General features: G+C 43.6%; 1 protein-coding gene across 5 annotated transcripts in view; it reads right to left on the bottom strand.

Annotated features, from left to right (window-relative positions):
• TECPR2 (tectonin beta-propeller repeat containing 2) overlaps positions 1-8,566 on the bottom strand; it is a 173,566-nt gene that overhangs the window by 114,665 nt on the left and 50,335 nt on the right. The gene's annotated exons all lie outside the window — the stretch shown is intronic.

Raw genomic sequence — 8,566 nt, 5'->3', positions numbered from 1 at the left:
CAGGATGATTTTTAATACTGGACACTTCATTCTTGCAGATATCTACAGTGGAAGCATATGGAAGTAATGAAAAGAAAGAAACCCTACTATTTTCCATGTAGAGATGAAACCACTTAGTTACTACGCAAAATGTAGTGTTTCCTGTGTTGACTTCGTAAGGTGAGGGGATCAGAGCCTATGAAGTACATGCAACTTTGTTTTTAAAAAGCAGTATTAATAAAGCAACAAGCACTTTAATTTTCGACATCCAAGACTATGTAACTCTGAACCTGAACTATATTGTTCCAATATTCATGTGAGTCAATCAGTTTGTGCTACAATTGGCATACAAGAAAGAGAAAAATGGTTTGTGGGGAAAAAAAGTAAGATTAAAGGAGCTGCTGTGCAGTGCACTTCTGCTGTGATGCTGGTATGTCCCTATTTATTAAACAGCATTAAAGAATCTTAAGCATCTCTTTTGCACAGATGAATACATGCACACACACATCACAGATCATCCCCCCCTCCTCTACGGACTGTCTTCATAGTTCTTGAACTCAGCTACACCACTTTTTCTTCTTTTACCGCAGTATTTGCACACGTCCCGTCTTCTGCAGGTGAGCATACTGCAAACAACAGGGACTTGCCTTTCCCTATCCCTCCCCCAAGTTCCCCGAGTACCACTCTTCCATCCCACTCCTGCAACTGCCACTGATCTTCCTCCCTGCCAGGGGCTATGCACACCACATGTTTCCTTCTCTCCCCACACCAGGGTTCTCTTGGATTTACAGGTTACTTTTTCAGAACACTGAATAAACAGGAGTCACTTAAAACTTATTCTGTAATTTCTGTAGTCTGTATGACAACAAGAAATGTAACTAGGTAGCTACTCCAAAAAGTAAGATAGCATTCTTTTACACTACTACTAAGGCAAGCACCTGGGCAGGTACATAAATCAGCTTACCACATTTCAAGGACTGAGAACCTTGCAATTTTATACAAAAGCTATTTTGAAGAATTCCCTTTGCTTGACTACATAAAAGCACTAAAGGGTTTATGCATGCTCACAAATTGCAAATAAAATGGATTTTATCAAGGCAGAAGAGTTTGGTACTTTTAAAGAGTAGCAGACATTTTTAGCAATCTTCCTGATCAAGGGCTGACATGCAGAAAATTTTTTATTGGTTATAGGCTTTCCTATGGCATATTCTGAAGTGGAGTAACTATGTTTCAGAAGTACTCATTAATTTAGTCTTATTCACTCTAGAAATACGGACAAAAGGGTATGCGATCTGCCCAATACTGCAGAGAAAGGTGAACCGAATCTTGTGCCTTAATCATATGGCCATCTCTCTTTCACTCCTAACTCATTTAGCTAGAGCCTCTTACTTTGATCAGACACCGCACCAAATTCAATTGTGTGCCATTTGGCATTTAAATGAATTATATATGGCATTCTGCTTCTGTCCCTGAAAATATTTTTTAATCAGTTTTTTCCATTAGCATCCAAATGTCTGAGAAGAGAGGAGGAAATCAGTCCTGATAAATCCAGATAAATGAAGAGGCAATGTCTCAGCTTCTAAACACGAATTGTGAAATGACATCAAGGAGTGGCAACATGAAAAAAACTTCTAACATGAGCTAATTTCACTAGCTCAGTGCTTCAGTTACTCATGTTTCACTAAAGCACAGTGTAGGATCAGTAGGAAAATTTAGGTTAAATCTTTTCTGACTCATTGCCGTCATCAAGGGAGGGGAAAACAACGTTCTTCAAATGCCTACAAAACACTTGGAAAACTCTATCCATGACCAGGCCCTCTGCCTTGCCTGCTATTTTTGAGGTTCTACATTTACAGCTTTTGTCAAAAGCCAGTCCTCTCAGGATGGATGAGTAGCTATTGAGCAGCAGAAGGCTTTCCCAAGATCAATGAAGGATGAAGAGATTAAACACTTACAGCCCAAGCAAACACAGGTGTCTCACACTGTAGAGCACTGCCAACAGAAATGGCCAAAAAAAGACATTATTCTAATGAATAATGTCTATAAGTGACTGAAATAAGGAGTGCAGTCCTTTTAAGGAGAGCTCCCTGCGAAGTGCATCTCTCTCTGTGTATAAAACCTCCAGAATTTCATAAGAAGATACATCTCAACACTTTAATATGAAAAAAGAGAGCGAGAAACAAGAAATACACAACACAGGAACAGGTTCCTGTGGAATGATCTATCTTCAGCTTTTTAACAGCAGAATGGATCAAAAGCTTGTTCAATTTAATGCTTATTCTTTGTGGGCAGAAGTGGATCAAGCCAAATACACAACAGGAGGAATGAATATGAAGATATGTTTATCTTCTTGGAACCCATGGGTTTTTTCCCTTTGGAAACAGATACACTTATCAACAGGGAGCCTGATTTTCTCTGATTAAAAATCGCAAATTGTCTGATTAAAACCCCCAAATCCGTGATTAAAATTAAAGGCCCCCCACAGCTCCCCCTGGCACTACTGGTGCCCCTCACTCCCCCCCACAGCCTCCTTAGCCCTCCTCATGCCCCTCATTCCCCCCACAACAGCCTCCCAGCCCCACACACACAGGCACAGACATGCAGACACACGCACAGACACTGACATCCACCCCAACAGGTAAGTGTGCCCGGGGGGCAAGGGGCAGGGCAGGGCAGGGCAGGGGAAAGGGAAGGTGCTGGGGGGGCAGATCAAGAAGGTGGGAAGCATGCCCCTGTGCCCTCTCAGGAGCAGGGCCGGGGGTTGAGGGCAGGGGTGCCCATCTGCAGGGCTCACACGTGCTGACTGGCCTGATGGGGGTGGGGGTTCACGCACAGCGGCTGCCACCACAACTCTGCCGCTGCACCCTATGCTGCCGTTCCCACAGCCGGCCGCGCTACCGTTTTACAGGAAGAGCCAGCCAAATTATTTGAGCGTTTTAAAAATATTTTGTGGATCTTATATTTCAGCTGCTCCTCCTTTAGATCAGCCTAAGGGTCTCAAACAGGGGTGGTGAAACTGCAGCATGTATGCCATAAATGCCATGGAAGGCCTTTGTACCTGGCAAGTCAGGGAGGGGGTAAGGCAGCATGACAGTAGATTGGGCAGGAAGCAGAAAGCAGAGCAGCAGAAGAACGGGATGAGTAGCACTCTGGAGGGCATGGGCTTAATTTGTGGTTGGTGCTAAAAAGGTTGGCCCCACTGATCTAGGGAAATGACACTGTTAAAGGTAGGTAGGCAGGTGCAAGGTAGGTGCAATATAGCAATTATTTAGCTGAAACATGTATTGTTCAATTTTAACATTTGACTGTTATGTAGCAGTTTCCCAAAGGGCAGAGTCCCCAGGCCTCCATGGAAAAATGCAAGCATATTTACATTCTTACAATGACACCTGCTACTGCATGCATCATTTGGACACTGTGTGCATGACAGCATATTAACATCTAAAAATCTATCTGTATATACAAATGCTTTGTTAGCACTTACAATAATTGCACATGAAAAAAATCAGGGATTACACATGTAGACTTGTTTAACTGTGGACCTCAACCATCAGTTTTTAAGCATCTGACCTCAAAAAATGCATCCTTAGTTTTGAAAAGTCAAGAATTTCTCACTGAAGAGAAGATCTGTCTATGAGAAGCATGATTTTTGTTTCAGCTCTCCTCTGTGCTGCCTGTGCTAATTACACTATTTTTAAAAAGTCTGGAGTCCTCTTAGTTGAAGACAAGTGTTGCAAATGGCACAATTAGCTGAAGACGCCAGTTAACAGAAATCCCTGGTTTCACTATTATGGCCACTCATTCCTTGCTCAAACTCAAGTGTTAATACAAATGGCTTTGTTAATACAAATGGCAGGTGTAATGTCCACCTGCACATTAGGGTACAGTCAGTATTTTTTTAAGAACTCATTAAAGTGCAATTATTCTATTAAAAAACATGTTTTTTCTGAATACTCTAACAACTTGCTGGACCGAGAACAAATATTATCTTCCACAGATATGCTTGGAATCCCACCCCAGATACAATTTCTATTTCTAATCTTGACTACTTATGAGATTCTGGACCACAAATGAACAGTGTTAGGAAAATTTGACCCAAAAATTGAGCTTCTGCAGGAGAAGGGGGGTGAAAATGGACATTTAAAAAGAAGTTAAATTAAGCATCATGGGGAAGTGTCCATTACAAATTAAACAAACATGGAAACCAATTTCCATATTTTCTTGAATTGCTTGCAGTAGTTGTTTACAAACACTGATTTTTCAAAACATGAAAACAACTATCAGTAGCTTGAGGGAAAAAGAATTAATATTTCTTTCTTTTTCACTGTCATGCAAGGAGAAATGCAGAATATAAATACTGTAGCATGAAGATTTAATATTCTTGGTTTTAATTTTTCTGAGTTCTCTGCAACAGAAGAATCACTCTATTACTTTTCTGTAATCAAAAAATGAGTGAAAACTAAAGGCTGACATTCCCCCAAGGGTGCCTTGATATTAACAGGGTTGAGAACCACTGATCTAACCGGAAAACTAACTGCAAGGCAGCCAAGGTTGCTAAGCAAATCATAACCGAGTTTCCAGAGTTCAGTATAAAGGACAAGGTTACTGGAACTCAGAGAGAGATTTTAGATTAAAATTGAAAAAGAAAGTTTCTTTGTCAAGTGTCTAGCAGATGTTTACTTAAAGGTTAATTCCTCAAATACGGCTAAAGAGGTTTTCAAGTGTTCAGAAAAAAATGCTTCCTAAAGGTGAGAGCAAAAAGTAACAGTTTAGTTCAAAGTATAAATTTTAAAAGTTATAAGCCACTGAAAACAGGAGCTTGTAAGGAAACTGTTAATCGTCTCAACCACAGTTACATGCATAAAGGCAACTAAAAAAGTATAATGGCAATTAAACGCCTTCTGCAAAAAATGGTCACAAGCCTTAGGCAGTGGTGAAAAACAACTGATGTTCTTGTTCTACAGATTTGTCCCTTTAATTACTGACCAAGTCCAATTCTTGTAAAAACAGGAGAGAGCAACTCTGCTCCATCACCACCTCAGCATCTAGAAACTAGGGTTTTTCCAAGTAAAATTGCCATTCAATTCACCATTGTATGGGAGGATGTATAATTTTCATCCTTCCCTCTCTAAAACTCTTCTTAGATTGTTCATTTCAGTGTAAGCACCATTATTTTTTCTCAATGGCTTTGAGAGAAGGAATAAAATGACCAGTTTAAGATTCATGTTTTTAAAAGCAACACACACAAGGTTAAGAATATAACCGCAGTAATTTACTCTGAGCTTTCTGGTGGTGACAAAACTTGCAGTACCCAATAATAGTAGTATCACATATATGATAGGCTGCATGTTATTGCTACTATTGTATTCTGGGAAGTGTACAAATGCTGTACAGTAAGAATGCCTAGCAAAAAGAAAGTGAAGTATATCAATATTTGTTTTCCTAACCTAGAACAAAAAGCAAGCCTTTAAGCCTTACACTGGACAAAAGAACGGGAAGGAAAAAAGATATTAACAGCAAAGGGACAGGAATAGAAGTGCTGAAGTTGTATCCAATTTCCTGATAATTAACGTATTTTAACCACAACAGCAGTTTCTAACAAAACGCACCTTGCTATTATGAAAAAGCAAATATTTTGAACTAGACATGATGGAATTCTGAAAGGGCTGGTTAGGATACTTCAGCGAGTATGCCTTGATCTGCTGGGTTTATCTAGTTTCAGTTTTGTAAAATGCCCTGCCATGCTGGAGCACTGCCAACTCTCCATGTGTTTTCCCCTGCTCCTGATTATTAAAACAAACAAATAAAAACATTTTCCAAAGGAAAATCCTTCCCATCATTGCTACCTTCAAGAAAGCCCCGCATAATATGACAAGCACAAGCTCCTCCAGAGGGTCTTTGGACTGGTCTTTTTAGGCAGAAAAGGATTCCTAGGTCACGTCACCTCCTTTGCAGTGTTCCAGATCTAAAGCATCTTTAGGACTGTCAGGCAGAACAAGCTATTCAGATTACGAATAAAACACATCTTAGACTTAAAATGCAAAATCTGTGCAAATTGCAAAAGAGGACAAAAACCCAAAAGGTTAATTTCAAAACAGCTCTTCCTCAATTCCAGTGAAAGTTCATGGTGCACATGAAGACACAATGTAGGCTTAAAATCTGATCTTGGGGAAATGCTCAGTGCCTCAGCTGAGATGGGATGTTATCAAAAACACTGAAGCTAACTAACAGCACTCAGCATTTCAGAGAAGTTGCTCACTTTCTCATGGTCCTGGGTCCTTAAGCAATGGCAGGATATAAGATACAAACTCAGATTTGTACAAAACATTTATAAACTTTTGTCTTAGTGTGTTTCTTTTTGTCCTCTTACCCTTTTAGATAAAAGATTGATGTACTAGAGCAGGGGTGGGCAAAATACAGCCCATGTGCTGGATCTGGCCCACAAAGCGATTTTGACCAGCCTGCAGCAGGTTCCTTGGCCCTGCTAGGTGCGCTGCAACACCCCCATCCTGTGCCAGCCTGCAGCTTGCCCCAGGATACTGGCACAGCAGTGGCAGCCCCCAGCCCTGCCAGCGTGGTGTGGGTGGAGGGGTGGAAAGCAGAGTGGTGTGGGGGCTGTGGCAGCAGCAGTGGGAGTCCTGGTGAGGGTACTGCATCGGGGTCAGGACTCCATGGAGATTGGCCCTTGGCCCCAGCCCCCAATACAATGCCCTCACTAGGGCTCCCACCACCGCTGCTGCCCCAACACAGCTCTGCCCCATGCCAAGCCAGCAGGGCTGGTGGCTACCACCACCACACAGGCATCCTGAGGCAAGCAGTGGGCTGGCACCGCATGGAGATGCCCCTATACTGCCCACCTACCTCAGCCCCAGCCTGGTCCTGGCCACTGCAAGTGGCAGGTCATGGAGTTGCCACTGGGTCCACCCCTTTCCCTCCCGCACCTACGGTCTGTTCACCTAATGCTGCTGGAGAGGATGGGCAAGGAGAGGGAGAGGGAAGGGAGGCAAAGCTCCTCCCAAGCCTCCTCGGTAGGGATTACAGCCCTCCTCTCCCCCTCATGGGTGCTGCAGCCCACCAGCAAGGCCTGGTGATGGCTTCCAGCTCTACCCTGGTCCTATGCTGTCACTGCCCCAAGATCCTGACCCCAGACCTGGATGCAGCCTCATGGGTAGGGGGCACAGGTGGGTGGGGAGCTGCATCCAGAGCTAGGGCCAGGATCTCAGGGCAGTGAAAGCACAGGGTCAGGGCAGGGCAGGGCTGTGCTCCACGCCCTGCACACCCTTGCCTGTGGAACCTGTGTGGATCGTGGCTCTGACCCATACCTACACTGTCACCGCCTCACGCCCCTGCTTTGTGATCCCAGACTCACCTGCACATCCTGTTCCTGTCTTGAACACTGCTGCCCACTTGCCCAGGGCCCCATCCCAAATAGGGGGTTTTGGTGAGTTGTTGTGGAGTGGAGGGGTGTTAACCCAGCCCGCAACAGCTCACAAAAACAGTCTATGTGGCCCTCAGGCCCAAATAATTGCCCACCCCTGTACTAGAGGGATAGTTCTAGTGCAGGGGCGAGCAATTATATTGGGCAGAGGGTCGCTTACTGAGTTTTGGCAAGCCATCGAGGGCCACATGACAGGCAGCCCAGGGCAGATAAATATTAATTTTCTAAATTTTTTAGGGGCCCCACAGGCCAGATAGAATGGCCTGGCAGGCTGCATTTCGCCTATGCCTGTTGTAGTGAGTTATCAATCACCTGCTTTTATTTCCATTTCATACGTAAAGAGACTGCACGAACCAATACTCAAACAAAGGCAGGTACTACGCTGAAAGGAGAGCAAGAAACAGAAAGGTTCTGAAAAACTAGAACATTCACTTTACTAAACACTAGGTTGATTTTTTAAGGTAGTTTTAGGGGTTGGTTTTTGTTTTATGCATAGAACTCTCTGCAATAAGAGAGATTCCATTTGGACTGTATCGACTGAATCTTTATCAAGTGCACTGCTTGCATCCATGTGATGCACTGTGCTTCAAGCATGCTAGTTAAGCTAAATCCAAGTTATTCAAGCATTCAAGCTGTCAAACCAGTCTATGGTAAAGATGTGTGTCACAACCCAAAAGGTGTGATTTTTATTTGTGTGCGCTTCGGCACTGCTAAATTGTCCCCGCTAAATTGCAAGCCTTGCACGGTGGAGTTTTCTGCTGCAAAAGAGAACCCCGGTGCAAGGGAGAATTTCCCGCCGATTTGAAGCTTTCTTTGCAGGGTGCATTTCTTTGTTGCAGCACAGAAATGCTCGTTGCAAAGAGTTCCCGCCATTTGTATGTAGATTTGGGTCCCATTATTGGCCAGTTCTAAATTATTCACACGTGGCGGCCAGTGATTGGCTTGCTAGCCGTATAAGAGGCTTGAGTGGTTTCCGCCCAAGTTGGAGGACTCCACGAACAAGGGAGGAGGAGACTTCACGCTGTGTGAAGATCTCTAAGCGCTGCGGATCCTCACGGACCCAGTGCATTTGAAGCAGGCTACGGAGATCTGATCAATCTCTAGCCTCTCCCCGTCGCCGATAGAATTCCTAGACGTACCCCACCCGCG

The sequence above is a fragment of the Alligator sinensis genome, unplaced genomic scaffold (assembly GCF_000455745.1).
Source record: "Alligator sinensis unplaced genomic scaffold, ASM45574v1 scaffold85_1, whole genome shotgun sequence".
In the NCBI taxonomy this organism is placed as follows: Eukaryota; Metazoa; Chordata; order Crocodylia; family Alligatoridae; genus Alligator; species Alligator sinensis.
Note: the sequence above shows the minus strand (reverse complement) of the source record. Positions and strands in the feature narration are given on the sequence as shown.